This window comes from Triturus cristatus, chromosome 6, assembly GCF_964204655.1.
Source record: "Triturus cristatus chromosome 6, aTriCri1.1, whole genome shotgun sequence".
NCBI lineage: Eukaryota > Metazoa > Chordata > Amphibia > Caudata > Salamandridae > Triturus > Triturus cristatus.
The window spans coordinates 465,851,539-465,874,827 of record NC_140589.1 but is presented as its reverse complement, the minus strand read 5'-3'; positions in this window follow the sequence as shown (position 1 = coordinate 465,874,827).

Here is a 23,289-nt window from a genome sequence, read left to right as displayed (position 1 = left end):
TGGATGTGTCACTCGTGTGAGGGTGCAATAGAAGAATGTTTTTCCAGAGTCATCATTGTCACCTAGCATGTTGACAACCTTATACGTGTCGAGTACATGCACATGCATGCGGATGTGCTTCTTTTGGCTGACTTCTGGTGTGTCTCTCATCCACAGGTATTTGCGCATGCTGTCTGCTGGTGGCATTGTTGTGCTCCTGCTATTCCTCATGAACACAGCAACATGTGCTGAATCAGCGTTACATGCACGGACAAGTTTAAAAATCTCCTTAGGGTAAGGGATGCAGCACGGCTTTTTGGGAGTGGTATTTGTTTTGAATGTGTGTGCACTGCTCTTGTTCATGTTTGGATACTTTGCATACATGTAGAATCACCATGGGGCACATGACATGTCGCTGAATTCACCTGAATTGATGGTCAGACTTGGTGACAGTCATCTGTAATGGGATTGTGGATTGTGATGAAGCCATCAATGTGTGTAACACTGCCCTCGGAAACATACGGGTTGCACCGGGTTGACATGGTGTGTGAATTCCCCATTAGAGGCTCAATGGTGTATAGCAGCCTCTCCGTGAGCAGCAGGGGGTGTTTAGCTGTAACCCGTCACTTGTGTGCCAGTTCTATGGATTTCCAGCATCTGTGGTGCAAAGGGGGGTGCCAGTGTCGGTCCCACATGTTCATCCACATGACCTGTGTATGTGTTGACAGAGTTGCATTAGCATTCCGACACACATGACTAATAAAGGTGTCCCTCTGCCTCCAAGGTGCCTCATCTCTGTCAATGGTGGTCTGTTGCCACTGTGCATGCGGCATGTCTGGCATAGTTATCAGAGATAGTGCATATGAGTCTATGTGTAGAGTAGCAAGATGCAAGCTGTTTGTCAGGGATTAGAATCTGTATTGTGCATGATGTCCATGGCTGTGTAGGTATTGTGGCATGTCAGTCTCCACGACGGCCACTGTGCTGCATGTGCATCCATTGTGTGTGTGTGTGCCATGTTGAACCAGACATTCCTTCCTTGACATACACCTTTTGCATAGTTCCTTCCTGAGATCCTTGTCTTTGTGTGCAACTTGTGGCATTGTTTTCTTTACATGGCGCATGCTGCTGCAGGCCCTGCAGCAAGGGCACCCAGTGTCCACGCAAACGAGCTGGTGTTCATCATGGATTGCTTGCTGACATGTGCTATGCTGATCAGCAGCATCTGTGCCTCATGCTGCAGCACACTCTGCATTATGCACAAGATCCCCAGTTCCATCCACCTCAAGGCAAGAGAGACCATCCCCCAGGTCAACTACAACATCCGTGTCTAATCCTACCCTGCACTCTACGGACATGTGCGTTACAACTCCCATGATACTTGTCCACATCGAGGGTGCACCTGCACAGCTCTGCTTCTACATCCGGCGACCAGACCACATCAACGTCCAACAGAGATGGGGGGAATGGATCACTGCCAGCTGCAGGATGACCTTCTCAATCCACGCAAACACTCAGGATGCAGCCCACAACCACAACACAACCTTGTGGCACTGTGATCCAACACCCCATTGTGCCACCCCCATGCATCCAACCTTGGCCGGCCCACCATTCTCCACATCCACCTGACTCAAGCATGCAGGACATGGTTCTGCCACGTGTCTACACATACTTGGGAGTAGCACCCCAGGACACTCCACATGATCCCTGACCTCTGCGCATGACTGTTGCTCTTCTAAATAGGTCTGTAGGCACAGTTGTGCGTGCACCCCCTCAGCTGGTTGGGCCCATCACGGGTGAGTATGGTGCTCCATGTCTGTATTGGATGATACATTGTGACCCATGTGTGTCCTGTGCCAGACTCAGACCCCAGGGTATGGATGGTTGGAGTTACTTCTGAAATCAGGTTTGACTTTACAACACACACATGTAGTGGAATAATGCAAAATGATGGCATCATCTCGTGATTGTGATGATTTTTATTTGTGGTGGGGTACGTGTTTGGGGGGATGACAAGAGGTGCTTGGCGGGAGTGTAGAATCCAAAGTTCACAGGGGGAGTTGGTATCCTTGCCATTGGAAGTCGTCAGAGTCTATGCCACAGTCTGTGTCAACATTGGTCAGACAGTGACCAGCAAGTCCATGTGCCAGAGAAAGTCATGTGATGATGTGCTGCTGTTGGGCCAGAGGGCCAGGTGCCAGGCCAGGTGACCTGGGAGATGGTGATGTTCCGCTGACTCTCACGGTCTTTTGCGTGGACAACCCACCTTCCTGCGGGGACCCTCAGAAGCAGGCCGTGACGATGCTTGTGATGCTCCGTCGGATGAATCCTCCTCCTCCTGATCCCTCCCTGTGGGTGGTGATGTTCTTCGCATGGTGGCACAGGGAGGGTTGCCCATGTTTTCGGCAATCCGACGGAGTACACGGGTCATGTCCGTTTGCACCGCCACGAGCTAAGCCTGTCTTGCCTCCATCCGTCCTTGGTGTCGCTGTTGACAGGCATGTTGCTCGACCTGCAGGGTCTTCATCTCCTCGAGGCTCCCCTTGATATCTGTGAGGGTGGACGCAATCTGGACCATGCCCCTGGTGTCACGCCGGTATGTGTCCAGGATGTTGCTGACGTGTGACATTACCGGTTCCTGAGCCAACTGGTCAGGTTTGCGCCTCCGCCGTCCTCCACTCCCACCACCCCTGCCCACTTGCGCCTGGCCTGCCATTGTGGGCACATCAGGTCTCGGGGACCCCTGAGGGATGGCATTTGCGGTGTCGCCTGCCTCCTCCTGGGTGCCCGGAGAACCTTGTCCCTCCTGGACAGACTGGCTGTGTTGTTGTGTGCGGGCATGGCTCCTGGGTGTCTCCTGGGATGTGGCAGGAATGGGGGTGGTGGTTGGCACAGTTGTACCTGACGCAGGTGCTGCAGGTGGTTGGACACCAGAGGGGCCAGGTTGGTCTGGGTCATCCACGGAGTGGTGAGAGTCGTTGCTGCCGGTGGAGTCCTCTTCACGCAGAGCCTGGTCTTGTGAGTCTTCCCCCCCAGTGTTGGGGGGAGATCGACGACGTTGACCTGTGTGTGAGAGAGACAATGTTAATTCTGTTACATGCGACATCCATGTTTCATTCATTTTTGAGTTGGCACAGTTCCTCTGGGTGGTTGGATTTGGCTTGCATTCCTCTCACAGTGCACTTGTTCATGGGTATGTCTTTTGGCCACAGCTTTCGACACTTTACCTATGTGTGACACAATCTTAGTTGAACGCAGTCAGCAGTGTAGTGAGCAGGCGTAGCAAGCCATGCAGAGCCGCCTTACGTGTTGCACTGTACGTGGCCAAATGGTGTTTTTTCCATACTATTTGAGAATGCAGGTAGGTAACTTAAGCATTTGTGACAGGGTTCCGACAAACACAGTGGGTGGGTATACTGGGTGTAAGGTTAGGTTTGTGCCTGCAGCATGGATGTACTCGTGCACAGATTGACACATGGTCCAGTGTTTATCAAAGGTTAAAGGAGGGGTTCACGCACTGCCAAACCTTGTCTACATGCACACAGTCCACCTGCTGACGAGCGGACATGGCCACACCACCCAAGGGTGATTTGGTCTCCCTCTGTCTCCCTTTCTCCCTCCCTCTGTCAGCCTCCTCCCTCTGTCCGTCTCCCTCTGTCTCCCTTTTTCCCTCCCTCTGTCAGCCTCCTCCCTCTCTCCGTCTCCCTCTGTCTCCCTTTCTCCCTCCCTCTGTCAGCCTCCTCCCTCTGTCCGTCTCCCTCTGTCTCCCTTTCTCCCTCCCTCTGTCAGCCTCCTCCCTCTGTCCGTCTCCCTCTGTCTCCCTTTCTCCCTCCCTCTGTCAGACTCCTCCCTCTGTCCGTCTCCCTCTGTCTCCCTTTCTCCCTCCCTCTGTCAGCCTCCTCCCTCTGTCCGTCTCCCTCGGTCTCCCTTTCTCCCTCCCTCTGTCAGCCTCCTCCCTCTGTCCGTCTCCCTCTGTCTCCCTTTCTCCCTCCCTCTGTCAGCCTCCTCCCTCTGTCCATCTCCCTCTGTCTCCGTTTCTCCCTCCCTCTGTCACCCTCCTCCCTCTGTCCGTCTCCCTCTGTCTCCCTTTCTCCCTCCCTCTGTCACCCTCCTCCCTCCCTCTGTCTGTCTCCCTGTGTCCACCTCTGTCTCCCTCCCTCTCTCTCCCCCTCTCCCTCCCTCTGTGTGTCACCCTCTGTCACCTCAGCCCAGCTTCCTGGGCACACACAGTTTGCAGGTCTTTCAAAGGCCATTGGCTTGTTCATGTGGTTTGTTTCTTATCTCCGGGCACCCATTGGGCGGAGTGTCTGAGTCTGCGCTGCTGCTGTGGCGGTGTGTGCTGACACTCTTTCAGAGTGATGCGTCTTCATTAGCTGCTGTTATGTGCAAATTGTGCCTTCATACCCATGTCATCCTGCAACGCGGCCACCATTTGCAGGCAACACAGTACTGTGTGGGGACACACTGTTTGTATGGCTGTGCCCTAGGCCATATGGGCGGCTGAGGGCATTGTTGTGTGCTTCAGAGTTGTTCTATGTTAGTTTTGAGGCCCACCCTCCCGGCATCGGGGACATCCTGTCTTGTGTTGGTGTTTTGTGTGGCCTGTGACTTGGCATGGCCTTGCTTGGGGCATGGGGCATGGAGGCGCTAGTGGCATGTGTGTGTTTTTGGAGTGTGGTTGTGTCCGGTGCTGGCTTTGGGGGGGTTGCGTGCATGATTGGTATTTTGGTTGTGTATGGCGTTCCCCCCATGTGAGGTGAGTTGTTTGTGTACTCACCAGGCTCTCGGACTCCTTCTACTCCGTCTACTCCCACCGGCGGCAGCGTGGCCATCACCTTCTCCTCCCAGGGATGGTTGTGTACCGGTCTGCGGGGCGGCCCTCCTTCAGTGATGTTCCCCTAGTTGTGATCGTATGTCATTTTGCGGCGGACCGTCCTCCGCAGATCGTACCACCTGGCTTGGCACTCATGCCTGGTCCTTCTGGTGGCCCCAACAGCATTCACAGAATTGACAATCCTCTGCCACATGGCTGATTTTTCGGATATGCTGGTCCGTCTGACCAATGTTCCAAAGAGCTGTGGCTCGACTCTGACGATTTCGTCGACAAGGACCTCCAGCTCCTCCTTTGTGAACTTTGGATTCTTGTTAGTGGGCATGGTGTGGGGTGTGGGTGTGGATGGTTGTGGGGGTGTTGGTGTGGATGGTTGTGGGTGTGTGAGTGTGGTTGTGAAGGTGTGTGTGTGTGTGAATGTGATGAGGGGGTGTTTGTGATGGTGGTTGTGTGAAGGAGTGCAAGTGTAAGGTGTATTGATGGATGTAGTATGGTGCAGTGCGTTGTCTCTGTGGTCTGGCAGTAGTGGATCTGTTGCAAAGGATCATGGTTTGCGTGTGTTGGGCCTTTTTATTGGTCCATTTGTGGGTGTGGCTGTGTTTGAACTTTGGGTGGGTGTGTTATAAGGAGTGGTTGTGTTTTGGGCCTCTGTTTAGCTGTTTGGCAGTTGCAGGTCAGTGTATGGGATGTATTTGGGCTTGTTGGACATGTTTTGTGGTGTTGTGTGAATCGAATTGACTCTCCTTGTGTTGTTTTGGTTTGTCCTGGTTCAGTACGAGTGTTTTTGGCGTCTGTACGGTGCGTACATGGGCCATGTTGTTGTACAGTGCTGTCCTTTGCTATGGCTTAGTACGACTCGTACATGCGCGAAGTTGGGTGAGGGTGCTGGTGTAGGGGCCTGGGGTAGGGTGCGTACAGACACGGGCAGGGTGTTGGTCCGCACCGTCCATCGGTGGTGGTGTTTCGCACCGTACATACAGGGGGGACTGGGTGTATGCTCCGTACATACACGGGTGGGGGTACGCTCCATACATACACGGGTGGGGAGTTGGTACACTCCATGCATACACGGGTGGGGGTACGCTCCATACATACACTGGTGGGGTGTGGGTACGCTCAAATCATACACGGGTGTGGGTACGCTCCGTCCATACACAGGTGGGGGTACGCTCCATTCATACATGGGTGGGGGTACGCTCGTACATACACGGGTGGGGGTACGCTCCGTACATACACTGGTGGGGTGTTGGTACGCTCCATTCATACACGGGTGGGGTACGCTCCGTACATACACGGGTGGGGGTACGCTCCATTCATACATGGGTGGGGAGTTGGTATGCTCCTTGCATACATGGGTGGGGTACGCTCCGTACATACACGGGTGGGGGTACGCTCCGTACATACACTGGTGGGGTGTGGGTACGCTCCAATCATACACGGGTGTGGGTACGCTCCGTCCATACACGGGTGGGGGTATGCTCCATTCATACACGGGTGGGGGTACGCTCCGTACATACACGGGTGGGGGTACGCTCCGTACATACACTGGTGGGGTGTTGGTACGCTCCATTCATACATGGGTGGGGGTACGCTCCGTACATACATGGGTGGGGGTACGCTCCATTCATACACGGGTGGGGGTACGCTCCGTACATACACTGGTGGGGTGTGGGTACGCTCCATACATACACAGGTGGGGGTACGCTCCGTACATACACTGGTGGGGGTTCAGCGCATACATCCGCGGCCGGGGGGGCGTTTGGCGCGTACATGCGGGGGCTGGGGGGGTGTTCGGCCCGTACATACGAGGGCTGGGGGGGTGTTCTGCGCGTACATACGGGGTCTGGGTTGGGGTGTTCGGCGCGTATGCGGGCACATGTCTCCATGGTTGCTATAGGAGTTCGGTCCGTACGGTGTTTTTTCCATACGGTTGTGAAATCGGAAGGACGGGACGGATCGTACTTGCGCGGTCGGACTTCATTTTTCCGATTCGTACGGTAAATCGTCCGGGGATGTGTCGGACACATTTTCCGACCCGAGGACGTGTGGGGAAATTTTCCCAATGCGATTCGTATGGACTTTTTCCCATACGGATCGTACTTGGCAGTTTGTACGCTACTTGTACGATTCGCACGGTAAAAAATCCGGATACGATTCGTACGGGGAAAATTTTTCCAGGATCGGAATCGGCCCCTATATGTCAATATTTGATTTATATTATACCCCTGGGAAAATCTCTAAATGGTCTGGTAATCGTGGGAATACGTGTAGCAGATGTGGCTCTTTTGCTGCAGACACGATCCACATGTTTTACTCCTGCTCTAAACTGGCCCAATATATTCTAGATGTTGAATCTTTTCTTGTCCAAATTACCGGTAAACCTCTGCCTATAACATCCACATTAGTGATTTTGGGGGTTGATCAGATACTTGGTTGGACGGAGTAAAGCTGAAAAATGTTTTTTGCTTATCGCCATGTCCGTTTTCAGAGTGGTCATCACATCTCAATGGATCAGTTCCTATCCACCCACATTTACAAACTGGAGGGCCCGATTACTAGCCATATATAATATGGAATCAGCAGTATATAGATTAGAAGGTCGAAGAAGAGGTGAGATGGGTCAGAAAATCTGGGCCCCTATTAGGGATTGGATAAATTGAATCTGTGTTCATATGCTTTTTCTCGTGGTTAAATGCTCTGTCAAAACATGTTGTGTATGTTTAATCATGATCTGCAATAATTTCCTTTTTTTCTTTCTTTTTGTGGTCTGTAAGAAAATTATGGAAAAAACAGTTCATAAATAAAAAAAATAAAAAGAAGGGAATAGTAATTTATCTATGTTTAGTGTCTAACACCTTCCCTGAGTTAATATAGTTTGGAGTGGGAATAGTACATTATACATGTTTAGTGTCCAGCACCTTCCCTGAGTTAAAATTGTTTGGAGTGGGAATAGTAATTGAGATATGTTTAGTGTCCACCACCTTCCCTGAGTTAATATAGTTAAGAGTGGGAATAGTAAATTATATATGTTTAGTGTCCAGCACCTTCACTGACTTTTTTAGTTTGGAGTGGAAATAGTAAATTATATAGGTTTAGTGTCCAGCACCTTCCCTGAGTTAATATAGTTTGCAGTGGAAATAGTAAATTATATATTTTTAGTGTTCAGCACCTTTCCTGACTTTTTCCAGCTTGGAGTGGGAATAGTAAATTAAATAGGTTTAGTGGCCAGCACCTTCCCTGAGTTAATATAGTTTGGGGTGGGAATAGTAAATTAAATATGTTTAGTGTACAGGAGTTTCCCTGAGTTAGTATAGTGTAGAGTGGAAATAGTAATAAATTGGGGGCAGATTACGATGGCGGAAGGCCCGCCACTTCCAGCCGTGCAGTGGCGGGTCCTCCGCCATCTGATTGCTAATTCACCTGCCACATTACAGTGGCGGGGGAATTGTTCCACAAGCGTGGCGGGCACAGCCCGCCAGATTACAATGCTGGTGTTAGCCAGCCTTTCCATGGCTGTGAAACCGCCATGGAAAGGCTGGCGGGGATTGAATTCGGGGCCCCGTTGTGGGCCCCCTCTGTGTTGGGTGGTGGTGCACTGGAGGGGGGTACCCATGGTACCCTCATACCCTCCAACATTTCCCAGCACTGAGGGGTGGATTAGGATGGTGGTCAGAAAACCATCCCGACCGCCGTGGTAGCGGAAATTACTCATCCACAGGTACCGCGGCAAAACATGGCGTTCTGATTAGGATCAACCACCAGAAAATTCTGACCGCGGCAGAACGATGCCACGAAAGCCCGCTGGCAGTGGGTGGAGCAGGTGAAAATCCGTCCGCGGTGGTCAGATTCGTGGCAGAAAAATACAAAACAGCCACAAGGCCAGTGGAGTGACCGCACGTATAATTAAGATACCATTGAGGTGACAGCGGAACGATCCGCTGTTTCCGACCGCCGCAATCGCAAACAGTGTTGAATGGGAGAGCAGGCGGAAGGGCTGTTGTATACCCACCACCGCGGCCGCTCCTGAACAAATATGGTGGTTGACAAAAAAAACACACAAGGCCACCAAGTGTACACATCAAACTAGCTCAGCCCCTCAAAACACCTAACACACCCCAATGACACATCCCCATGGCAGGTAAAAAAATACAAATCCCAGGATCAACCCACACAACACACCTGACAGCAACACTCCATTTTGACAGACACACATAGCTGAGTATAAAATCAGCCCCTTCCCTGGCCACAATCCTTTGCAATACTCCACCCCTGAAGAAACAAAACCCTATAGCACAAAGGAGAGGAAAACCACCACACATCTCACCAGCACAACAACACACACACCCTACTTACATCACCCCCACCACCCTCACAACTGCACCTCAAACCATTTGCACATCACACACCATGGCACAAAAGAAAATGCCCAAATTCACTGACAGTGAATTGTCAGTCATGGCAGATGAGATAATTAGAGTTGAACCACAATTGTTTGGTAACCTGGTCCAACATACACCATTAGCCACCAGACCACAATTGTGGGGAAGGATAGTCAGCAAAGTCAATGCAGTAGGGACCACCCCGCGCAACAAGAAGGAGATCATGAAGTGGTGGCATGGCCTCAAGAGACAGGTGAAACAGAAGGACTACAAGAACCGTCAGCTGGCTCAGATGACTGGTGGTGGGCCTCCCATTCCACCAAGAACATTCACTGCATGGGAGGAGAAGATGCTTGCCATACTGCATTCAGAGTCTCATGGGAGTGGAGGCTGATAAGTAACAAAAAATGGCTACCATTACACTGCTATGTACTGTTTTGCTCAACTACACAGCTACACCTCCTAGGCTCAAATGCATTCATGTGCTCCACACACTCCCTAACACATGTCTCACCGATCCAAAATTCACTCCCTCTGAATCACCCCAAAGGTAGCCAGCAACATTCCCAGGGTTGCATGTGTACAGGCAGCCAGCACAACAACTCCCGCCAGGTCCCCTTGTCCCACAGATCAGCAGGATGGAGCACTCCCCCACCCAGAAGCATGTGGCAGCCATTACATTGTTCACCTTTACCTACCAGGTAGGTAGCCATTTTCACAGGAAGGGGTGTTTGGGGGGATGGGAGGCCTGCACTGGAACTCCCACCAGGCTCCCTTGTCCCACCCCTGAGCAGGATGGAACACTCCCCCATCCAAGAGCCATGTTTAGCCTATTCCCTTCCTCTGCTCCACTTCACATGAAGACAGTCATCCTAACAGGGAGGGGTGTTTGGGGGTAGGAAGGCAGCACTACAACTCCCACCAGGCCCTCTTGTCCCATAGCTGAGCTGTGTTGGATATTCCCCTCCCAAACATGTGACAGACATTGCTCCCTTCAAACTTACAGGTAGGTAGCAATCTTAACAAGGAGGGGGGCTTGTGGGTGGGAAGCCAGCACTACAACTCCAACCAGGCCCCCTAGTCCCACTGCTCAGCAAGATGGAGCACCCCCCACCCAGAAGCATGTGCCAGCCATTGTATTTCCACAACCAACCTTACTGGTGGGTAGCCTTCTTCCCAGGGAGGGGTGTTTGGGGGTGGGAGGCATGCACTACAACTCCCACCAGCCCCTCTTGTCCCAACCCTGAGCAGGATGTAGCACTCCACCCCACCCAGAAGCATGCGCCAGCCATTGTATTTCCACAACCAAACTTACAGGTAGGTAGCCTTCTTCACAGGGAGGGGTGTTTGTGGGTGCGAGGCCTGCATTACAACTCCTACCAGGTCCCCTTGTCCCACCCTTGAGCAGGATGGAACAATCCCCCATCCAAGAGCCATGTGTAGCCTATTCCCTTCCTCTGCTCCACTTCACAGGGAGGCAGCCATCCTAACAGGGAGGGGTGATTGTGGGTGGGAAGGTAGCACTACAACTCCCACCAGGCCCTCTTGTCCCACAGCTCAGCTGTGTTGGATAGTCCCCCCCAAACATGTGACAGACATTTCATTACTCCCTTCAAACTTACAGGTAAGTAGCCATCTGAACAGGGAGGGGTGCTTGTGGGTGGGAAGCTAGCGCTACAACTCCCACCAGCCCCCCTAATCCCACATCACAACAAGATGGAGCACTCCCCCCACCCAGAAGCATGTGCCACCCATTGTATTTCCACAACCAAACTTACAGGTAGGTAGCCTTCTTCCCAGGGAGGGGTGTTTGGGGGTGGGTGGCCTGCACTACAACTCCCACCAGGCCCTCTAGTCCCACAGATCAGCAGGATGGAGCAATCCACCACACACCCAGAAAGATGTGTCAGAACCTCACCCAAAATGTGCCACAGAACAGGTAAGTAGACAGTGCATGCATCCTGCCATTTCTCTTAAAAAGCATGGAGCCATATGACCACACCAGCCCTCACATCCTACCAAACTTGGCAGAGATCCAAAAGCCACTTCCAGTGTGCAGACAGCTAAGCTTTTGTAACTGTCACCAAAACAAAAGTGTGATTCACCAGATCACATTTTAAAGAAATTCAGGGCACAATCATGCACAGCACTGAATGCTATCTGTAAGTGCAATGGGGGCAGAGCATCAAGGCCCATATGAAAACATAACAACATGGTCAGTAGTAAAAAGAAAGCAAAGCACATGATATGACAAAGGTATGCATGAGATCACAGTGTGTAGTTCATGCTCAGCTGCAATGTCTTCCATGCAGAGTAAACAACAAAGATGCTTCACATAAAATTGTTGTGCTGCTAGTCGCTAGCTGACGACCTGTCCTTGTAATCACACACTCTGCACGTGGCACATGGTATCGGTTGACATGTCATACCATGGACAAGTAATGTATGTACCTCCACATCATGTCATGATGCTCAGTACTGTGCAGACATGCAATGTGAAATAAATGTAAAATGTGTGGTGTGTAATATGTAACAACAAAACATCCAACACCAAGCTTGAGGGGTGCACTCCAATGACCATTTCCCCACTGTTCCACAGGTGACCAAGAACTGACAGCTGCACATGACCACACCAACCTGCAGAGCCAGTCTACCCTTGGAACATGGATTCTCTGATGCAGACTCCCTTGTTTTCTCGGATGTGGAGCCAAAAGCCATCCCATCAGGTATGCCAGGGCACAATAGGTCCCAGGACATCATTGTCCCCACCACCACAACCACAGCAACAACTGCGCTGACCCCTGCTGTAATGACCTGTGTGGCCACCACCAGTGCTGCCTGCAACATTGTCCCTGCCTCAGAGGATGCCCATCCCACCCCAATTTCTGAGGAGGGCAGGGAGAGTACGCGGGTACGTAGAGTGGTGACGCAACAGGTCCGGGACAGCAGGGCAGGTGGGAGGTCAACTAGTCAACAAAACCAGCCGGGCACTGGGACCAAAGCCCTGGCCAACATCGCCAGAGTGCTTGGGGCATATGAAGAAGCCCGGGGACACACGGCCCAGGCTCTGGAAGAATCCGGTGAGCTCCGCCTGCTGCTGAGGTCCATAGACACACATCTGGGCCAAATCGTGGACCTCTTTGGACAGCTTTTGGTCATCCTGAGAGACAGACCTGCGGCCCGAACAAGAGCTCAACCTACCTCCAGGGGCACGCAGGATGACATTTCCCTCACCTCCCCTGCGGCCACAGAGAGGGGTGAGTCCTCAGACCCCGCTGAACCCTCAGAAGAGCCCCCCCTGCCAAACACTCAAGGGGCCGTCCAAATAAAAACAAGGGAGGATCCAGTGGCAAAGCACCAGCCAAATGCCAGTCAAGGAGCCAGCCATGATGGCATCCCTCTCCACCTTGCCATGGACTTTGTTGACTGTCTTTACCCAAACTGCCAGGTTAATGGCATGCGTGTGTTGAACTGGGTCACTACATCAATGTGGTGACTACTCGATTGTCTCATCTTCTATCACTGACAATTCATTGATTCATTTTCCACCTTTTGGTAAATATTCACTTCCCTGTCACATATACCCATTGTAAATAAACACTCTTTACACACCTATGTGTTCGTGTCAGCTCCATGTTTATCACAGGATGCACAATGTTGACTCTGTTTACAATGTACCAGGAGCACTGATTATTTGGAGGCATTGAGAGGCTGAAGGGACCTAGGAAAACACAAGAGAACAATATTCACTTGTCAGGTGAGGGCATCACACCCATTACACAACACTTGTCATCAAGGTACTCAAATCTGCACACATTACAATGAGCAACATTACCGACATAGACATCCTGTAGCTGTGCATAACTACGCTGTCCCAGAAACATTTGCAGCCAGCACAGAGCCAACAACAGGCAGCAGTCAAAAAGCTCCCCTAGGCCTTTTCCCCAAAAACAAAATCAGCAGACAATGGCACAGTTGTATGTTTTCACTCACCTTCAAGGGAAGTAGCAGTTGATGAGCTGTTGATGCAGGTCAACACCTTCCTCCTCTCACCTATCCTCGTCACTGGACATGGGTGGGTTTGCAGGCGCAGGCCTCGGCTGCTCATCATCGTCCATGATCAGGGGGATCCCTTTGCGCAAGGCCAGGTTGTCGAGCATGCAGCATGCAACTACGATCTGACACACCTTTTGGGGAGAGTACATCAGTGCACCTCTGGTCTTGTCCAGGCAGCGAAATCGTGACTTCAGGAGATCAAAAGTATGCTCCACCACATGACGTGTCCTCCCATGGGCATCATTGTAGTAGACTTCACCCGGGGTCCTGGGATTCCGCAGTGGGCTCAGCAACCAAGGCGGGTTGGGATATGCAGAGTCACCTAGGTGTGAGACACACAGAACAAATTTGTAACATAAGTGTGGCTGAGGACAGCATGTCACACATACAGCACGCTACTTGACTCTGCGTACTCACCCACAATCCATGCACGCTTCCTGAAGCAGATTGGCCATCAGCTGTGGTATGATGCTGTTGCGCAGGATGTATGAGTCATGGGCGGTTCCAGAAAATTTGGAACAGACATGTGAGATTATCATATCCACCTGGCACACCACTTGCACATTGATGGAATGGAAATGTTTCCTATTCCTGTAGATGTGCTCACGTGCCTGTGGTGGAACCAGGCAAACATGTGTGCAGTCAATGACACCAACAACATTAGGGATGTGCCCAAGGGCATAAAAATCACCCTTCACATCGGCAAATTCATACCTCCTGGGGAAATGGATGTATCTGTCCTTGTAGATCATCATAGTGGACAGAACATCATGTAGCGTCATGCTGAACATCGGTTGAGACATCCCACCTGCGATGGACACCGTGTACTGGAATGATCTAGTAGCAAAAAAATGCAGGGCCGCCATCACCTTAGACATTGGTGTGAAGGCAGTCGGATAGATTCTGCGAGGCCGCAGATGTGGTTACAACAGAGCACATAGGTCTTGTAGGGTGGGTCGATCCAGGCAGAATTTCCGTATGGCGTCCTCATCCTCCATGTCCACCAGCACTGTGAAGGGACGATGCACATTTGGTCGCCTCCTAGGTGAGATGAAAGGGTAACATGTCAATTCACTCCACCATGAGATGTGTCCAACACCTTATGTTTTGTCTGACACAGCGCCAACAATGACTGGCATCACACTTCAGCTTACAGCACAACTTACATGTAGGGGCACCTTGAGCTACACTAAGCGTACACTTGTCCAGTTTTCACACAGTGAGTACCTCCCAAACAGATTCAGACTATGTGAATGCCCAAAGGTACATGTCCTCATCTTGCGTAACCATCCGTGAGAGTATTTCATACAGCATATGTGTGAAACAACAACACTGATAGCTCCTACCTAGCTGCTGTACCTACCACACCTTCTTGCGTAGGTCGAACAGGGCACACATTAACAACACAATGAGCACAGTCTGTGCATTAAGACCAAGTATGTACATGAGCAAAGCAAACTATACAATGAAATAGGCACATTGTGTAGTCAGACCTTCATCACTTTGGGGCCGAGTCCGATAGCCGGTCGGACAGCTGTCCGTAGCCTTACCGTGCAACTGACACGTACTCGGTCCGTTCTGTAGAGTAAGTACGATGCACATAACTGCCAAAAACACAACCGACACGTAGGCTGTGAATTAAGCTCCATTCTCTGTCCGAGCAGTAACTCCTAACGATGACCCGAGCCGCCCGGAAGCAGTATCCATAGCAGTTTCCGGCATGACAAGTACGATGCATACTTCCTACGTGCCGGACGGGTCGCCACGTACGGGACATCACAGCATCCGGAAAACAAGCATATCAGCTACGATTCGCGCCACAACTCAATACACGGCTACGAGACAGACCAGCTTGCAGCGGGTACGAGACGGAGCATCAAGCAGCGTGTACGACACAAACACATTATGAATCCCATCGCGCAGGTCATACCAGTACTCCACATCTATGACCAGATCAGGAACCGAGGCCGACGGCGCAGGCGGTAAGTCAGACACCTACCACATAAACAAACGACACGTACCCGCAAAATGAGACACACACACAGGAGATCCACATCCTGGCCACTAACAACAGTCCACCATAGGGGTTGCATGGCCAGAACCACTAACACCCCGACCCATAGGGCTCATGTTGCCCATCACCCCTGCCACCCCACCCATATGGCTGATGTTGCCCATCACCCCTGCCACCCCCACACATAGGGCTGATGTTGCCCATCACTCCTGACACCCCCACCAATAGGGACTATGTTGGCCATCACCCCTGCCACCCCCACCCATAGGGCTTATGTTGCCCATCGCCCCTGCCACCCCCACCCATATGGCTAATGTTGCCCATCACCCCTGCCACCCCCACTCACAGGGACCTGTTGCCCATCACCCCTGCCACCCCCACCTATAGGGCTTATGTTGCCCATCACAACTGCCACCCACACCCATAGGGCTGATGTTGCCCATCACCCCTGCCACCCCCACCCATAGGACTTATGTTGCCCATCACCCCTGCCACCCCCACACATAGGGCTTATGTTGCCCATCACTACTGCCACCCACACACATAGGGCTGATGTTGCCCATCACCCCTGCCACCCCCACCCATAGGGCTTATGTTGCCCATCACCCCTGCCACCCCCACCCATATGGCTGATGTTGACCATCACCCCTGCCACCCCCACTCACAGGAGAACTGTTGCCCATCACTCCTGCCACCCCCAACCATAGGGCTTATGTTGCACATCACTACTGCCACCCCCACACATAGGGACTATGTTGCCCAGCACTACTGCCACCCCCACCCATATGGCTGATGTTGCCCATCACCCCTGTCACCCCCACTCACAGGGGACCTGTTGCCCATCACCCCTGCCACCCCCACCAATAGGGCTTATGTTGCACATCACTATTGCCACCCCTACCCATAGGGCTTATGTTGCCCATCACCCCTGCCACCACCACCCATAGGGCTGATGTTGCCCATCACTCCTGACACCCCCATCCATAGGGACAATGTTGCCCTTCACCCCTGCCACTCCCACCCGTAGGGCTTATGTTGCCCATCACCCCTGCCACCCCCACCCATATGGCTGATGTTGGCCATCACCCCTGCCACCCCCACTCACAGTGGACCTGTTGCCCATCACCCCTGCCACCCCCACCCATGGGGCTTATGTTGCACATCACTACAACCACCCCCACCTATAGGGCTTATGTTGCCCATCACCCCTGCCACCCCCACCCATAAGGGCTGATGTTGCCCATAACCCCTGCCACCCCCACCCATAGGGCTGATGTTGCCCATCACTCCTGACACCCCCACCCATAGGGACTATGTTGCCCATCACCCCTGCCACCCCCACCCATAGGGCTTATGTTGCCCATCACCCCTGCCACCCCCACCCATATGGCTGATGTTGGCCATCACCCCTGCCACCCCCACTCACAGGGGACCTGTTGCCCATCACCCCTGCCACCCCCACCCATAGGGCTTATGTTGCTCATCACTACTACCACCCACACCCATAGGACTGATGTTGCCCATCACCCCTGCCACCCCATACATTGGATTGGTGATGCGCAACACATCCAGCATACTCCAACATCAGGTATGTCCGCAAAATACATCCCCCCTAACATCATGTCAACAGTGTGTAGTCTGTGACAAATGCCCACAACAGTGATTATGGCTACGAGCATACAATGTAAGTAACAGCACATGTGTCACCAACACATGAGTGTGACACACACAAGGCAAGCATCACCATAGCACTGTGGCAATGTAAAAAGAACACCCCCTCACTGTGTAGAACAGAAGTTAAGTGGGGGCTTCCAAAATGCAGCAGATGCTGAGCATTGTGGTGATGTGGACTAAACCCTCCTCATCACAGTGACCAAAAGGTAAGTGTCATCATGGTCAAAGCTGAAAATAACAAACAGCATGTATGATCCCTGCTCCCAACACATCAAACACTTCTGGGGCAAACTAGTGGTTGTGTCCGATACACACAGAGATGTGGTGAGGCTAACAGTGCTGTGAAAACATAACACACTCTTGGCCATGTGCAGACAAGCTCCACACATGGGGGCTGACAATGTATACAGCGTACAATGACACAACAGCAGAAGTGACCATCACCAAGCATGCACACATCTCTAAAATCTACACACCAATCAAAACAACATGTGTAGACTGTAGGTGTCAGATCCCAAACTCACATTCCATGTCAGCAATGGCACCTAACAACCAGGATGAATGTGCACAATGATGTGATATGACTCACAGGGACAGCATGCAAAATCACAGAACAGCATCCAGACAAAGGCCCACAATAGCAATACCAATGCACTGGTGCAGATGCACAAACACAAACAGGCAAACTCACACTGCACATCTGACACAGCATGTGTGTGTGTGTCACAGTATCCCCAGGCAACTACACAACACATGAGGGGGGTTGAACCACAGTGACACAGATGTGGACACAGTGCCATACAAAAGTAAACCATCATTGGGACACTCTCAGTGGGCAATCAGGTATTGGGAGATGAGAGGGAGCACAACAGACACATGTGACACAAGCTGGAATGAACACCAACTAATACAGCAAGAGACTGACACACAACACCACTACCCCCAGGGACCAGACATTGGGGTGACACAAGCATGCATGACACCTCCACTGTGATGACAAAGGCAGATGTCGTACAAACTGAGAAACCCAGACATGTGTCCTGTGCCACAAACGTACATTACACATACACAAACACAAATCACTCAGCATGGCCCCTCATCCATGGACAAACGGGAGCTAGGGGACCACCCAAGCAAACATTCACATCAGTCCTCCCTCAACACCACACACCCTGAACTGCAACAATGTGTATCTGTGAAGCTCACATGGACAGGTGACATTGCACATGCATCCAATATAAAGGGGGACCCCTGAAAAACAGATGGGTAGGCAGGTGGTGCAGGGGATAATTAGACCACAATATACAAAAAAGATACCAGCTGCCTACAACAAAAGGATATAGATACGCCCAAGGATGGGTCAGGGTTGAATATACAACCACACACCAAGACTAACAATGAGGAAACACTCAGAACGGAGTGAAATAGACAGTATCAGTTTATTTTAGTTTAACAACTCAGAATGATGATCAAATAGAAATCAGTAATTTCACAAAATAGAAATGAATGAGTCCCACACCCAACAATTCAATCATACTAACATTAATTCCCACAACATACTCATATATTCAACAAACACATAATCGAAACATATACATTAATAGGTAAGTTAAAACAATGAAGGTTAAAAAAATAACAGTTCCAGACGCTCGTGTTCTCCCAGTGGTATATGGAGGCGATGTCTCCAGATAATCACGAGACAATGAAGGCCAACGCGCGTTTCGGTGTTGGGCCCACAAGGGACTGCGCCTTCATCAGGGCAGTGGTTGTTACAATCGGGTGGGACACACAAATAGCACCTAAAAACAAAAAAGGTATAAACAAGGATAACTCAGATAGCACATTAGCTTTGTAAGTACTTAAAAGAATCACTAGTCACTGTCGTACATATCAAACAGTCATAACATAAATAGACTAGAAATCCAAAAGGCTTTTTTTTAATAGTTATCTAAAATCAGTGTCAGTCGTGGTGGGGGTTTAGCCAATCCCCAGCACTCGTAATTATTCCAATTTCAAAACTTTATAGACGTTTAAGTCAGGAAAAAACATTAACATCAAAGAATCATATGCGAGGTTGTTCTTCCTTGTTCTTTATTTTTCAATGGAACATCCTAGTCACAGCCAACACGTGTTTCGTCGTGTGGGGACATTAATCCCACGACTTCCTCAAGGCTATTTTCTATTCAATAGGATCTTTGTTATGTGGTTAAAATTCCAGACCACATGGGGGTCAAATCCAGGATGGGGACAGTCAAATTCTACGGTCTCTTAAACAATGAAGCGTACGTTTAGCACTGAGCCAACTTCTCAGTCGGTATCTCGTTGTCTTAATCTTCCCATCCAACCGATGCAGTGGAGCCGAGTGCAGCTATCCGTAAATTACGATCTCAGTCGTGGTGGGGTCCAAATGCGAAAGAAGATTAGATGGGAAAGAAATATACCCATATTAAATAAAACGAAGTGTACCAAGCGGAATCTTCACAAGATTAGAAGGCCAAGATAGAAAAGAGAGAGTATAGAATCCAACGTAACACCTTCATTCCTTCTTTCGAAAAATCAGACTTGAAAAGTTCTTCCTAACCAGACCTCTCCCTGAGATCACCAACAATCGGTCTGGATTAAGACCTCCCTCTGAATTCACCCCCACGTTGGACTCATTAGGACCAGAGGTCCAAATTTTTGAGAAGGCAGTACTCTCTAGAATTAAAAAACCTCTAAAATATGTCCCTAAACCCGTTGGTAACCTTCCCAAAGAAGAAAATAATGCCCTCAATCTACTCAGAGACAATGAACGACTCACTATCAAACCTTGTGACAAGGGAGGGGGCATTGTCATTTTTGATACCCCGTCATATATTGGAAAAATGGATAATTTGTTATCGGCTACCAGACACTACAGACGCATCACCATGAATCCTGATCCTGCATTAAAACACCGAATATTGACGATGGTTAGAACGGCTGTTAATGACGGATTCCTCTGCCCCAAAGAAGTTGAATTCCTCACACCATCCTATGCCCGACTACCCATTATCTATGGGGTTCCTAAGACTCACAAAAATGTTTTAGACCCCCCATTAAGACCCATCGTATCCACCATCGGTTCGGCCACTGAGCCATTGTCCAAATATGTTGACCAATTTCTAAAACCCCTTGTAAGTAATCTGGAGTCATATGTCAAAGATATTGGCCATTTTATCTCTAAGATCGAGAAGATGCGCTATTTGAGTGATAGGGAACTCCTAGTCACTTTGGACGTGGAGTCCCTATACACCAATATCCCCCAGGAGGGAGCCATGTCCGCACTTCAAGAAGTTTTACTCTCTGAACCTGATATCGCCAATGCTCCCTTTATTCTTCAATGTCTCAATATTATACTAACGGAGAACTATTTTGAGTTCAATAACAGATTCTTTCAACAAATCCAGGGAGTTAGCATAGGGGCCGCCTGTGCCCCTAGTGTAGCGTGCCTATACATGGGAACACTTGAGAAAATTAACATCTATAATGAAATGGCCTCCTTCTATGAGAACGTTTATGCCTGGTCCCGCTTCATTGATGATATTTTTTTCATTTGGAAGGGTGACCAGGTATCTCTAAATGACTTCATCCAATGGATCAATCTGGCTGATGAGAACCTCAAATTTACTGTCCACTCCAGCTACTGTAAGCTTGAATTTTGTCGATGTATGGATTGAGCACAAAGATAATGAACTTTTTGTCTCTCTATACACTAAACCCAATTTGAAAGCTATCACCCCCGCTGCCAAAGGGAAGGCATACCTTTCAGCCAATTCCTCCGTCTCCGGCGAAATTGTTCTGAGATGAAGGACTTCCTCATACAGGCGGACATTTTGAAGAACAAACTCCTTAACAGGGGATACCCACCTAAATTGGTCAAGAGCTCATTCAAGCGGGCTAGGTACTATAATCGTGAGTCTATGTTCGTGCAGAAGGAGGAAAAACACCTGGATCGATTGGTTTGCGTAACTAAACACTTCAATATTAACCACAAAATACGGCAAACCATAAACTCACTCTGGTACCTACTCAACATGGACAATGACAACAAACTGCCCAAACCCCTTTTTGCCTTTAGAAGGAACAAAAACCTTAAAAACCATCTGGTTAGAGGAAAAATTGTAGACAACTCCTTTCCTCGACAAATGTCCATCACTGGACTTCCACCTATTAAAGGTAATCACCGCTGTGGCTCCTGTCAAGCCTGTCCTAACACCATTGTTGAGCACACCATTAACATCAATAAACGAACCATCAATTTGACTGAAATGACCAATTGTCGTACCTCCAATATCATCTATGCCATCCTCTGCCCCTGTGATATGGTTTATATTGGTGAATCGGGCAGAGAATGTAGAACCAGAATGGGAAAGCATAAGTCTGACATCCGTACTAATAAACTCTCCGCCCCCCTTGTTGCTCATTGGACTGATTGTGGCCATACAGACTATGACCTTAAATGGTCAGTTCTGGAAAAAATACGTACCCCTAATGGCAAGGACCCCACCATCATCAGAAAAAAGAGGGAAGTCTTTTGGATCTATTTCCTAAATGCGGTAGCCCAGGGTCTTAATGGAATTTGGATTTCTAGTCTATTTATGTTATGACTGTTTGATATGTTCGACAGTGACTAGTGATTCTTTTAACTACTTACAAAGCTAATGTGCTATCTGAGTTATCCTTGTGTATACCTTTTTTGTTCTTAGGTGCTATTTGTGTGTCCCACCCGATTGTAACAACCACTGCCCCTTGTGGGCCCAACACCGAAACGCGCGTTGGCCTTCATTGTCTTGTGATTATCTGGAAACATCGCCTCCATATACCGCTGGGAGAACACGAGCGTCTGGAATTTTTATTTTTTTAACCTTGATTGTTTTAACTTACCTATTAATGTATATGTTTTGATTATGTGTTTGTCGAATATATGAGTATGTTGTGGGAATGAATGTTAGTATTATTGAATTGTTGGGTGTGGGACTCATTCATTTCTATTTGGTGAAATTACTGTTTTCTATTTGATCATCATTCTGAGTTGTTAAACTAAAATAACCTGATGCTGTCTATATCACTCCGTTCTGAGTGTTTCCTCATTGTTAGTCTTGGTGTGTGGTTGTCCCATCCTTGGGCTTATCTATATCCTTTTGTTGTAGGCAGCTGGTATCTTTTTTGTATATTGTGGACATTTCACATGCACCCATGACAAACACAGGAATGTTGAGAGGAACTAAGGTGCACAGACACATCACACAAGGACAGTTCACAACCCTGGGGAATGACAGACATACTGCACAGTATGCGGCACATGGCCATGACCTCAAAGCTCACATAACCTTCAGAATACCTACCACAGTCCCAGGACAATGCAGATGCCAAGGAGAACCACAAGGCACACATGCTGACACCTGCCAGCATCGCAGCCATGAACCCGACAAGTGGGAGCAGTCACACAAACATACAAATGTCTCAATCACTGAAAACTACCACCTAGAGACAACTACATGATTTAGCAAATAAACAGGTGCCTTGAGGAACCCTGACTGTGTCCCATCTGTGTCTGACAACATCATCACCACTCAGAACTGACAAATCCCAATGATGATACACCAATTAACAGAAGTGTGTCATGCACCCACACATCTGGTAGCCCATTGGAAAAGTAGTGGGATGAACCCAGTACCACTCAGCAAGCATCAACAACAGGATCATATCAAGGGAACACTGTCTGTGTATGAACAGGGATGTGGACACACACACATGCTCATACAACACACACCATGGGCCCAGGCCATGTCACTGGCCAACACACTTACTTGAGGGGACCCAACTCCTGTGAGAGCCCAGCTGTACCAAACATATTCACCGCAAATCCCACTCATGTCTGCAGAACACTTGGTCAGTCAGCCCTCAGTTACCACACAATGAAGGCTCTGGTCACAACAGCCTGGGTATGTGAGTTTCCCCTAAGTCATCTGCACATACCCAAAACATATGTCTAGCAAGTTGCACAGAGGACCCAGTTGCTCCTATTGCAATGATGCCCACACCTGTAGGTCCAGTGTTGATGAGCACAAAGTATGTGGAAGTGACAAATTGGACAATGTAAAGCACATCATATGTGCAGGGGTGCATGCCACAGATGTGACCATGCAAATGAAATGCTCACAGAGAGATGTCCACAAATAGTTGATCCCGAAACACCCAGGTAGATGCAAAGGATGACATGGATACCCACCAGAATAGGATACATATCTCATGGACCACAGGGAGTACCTCACAGCAACACATCAGAAGTCAACATTGTAAACAAAGCATCACAGGTGCAAGGGCATGTTAAA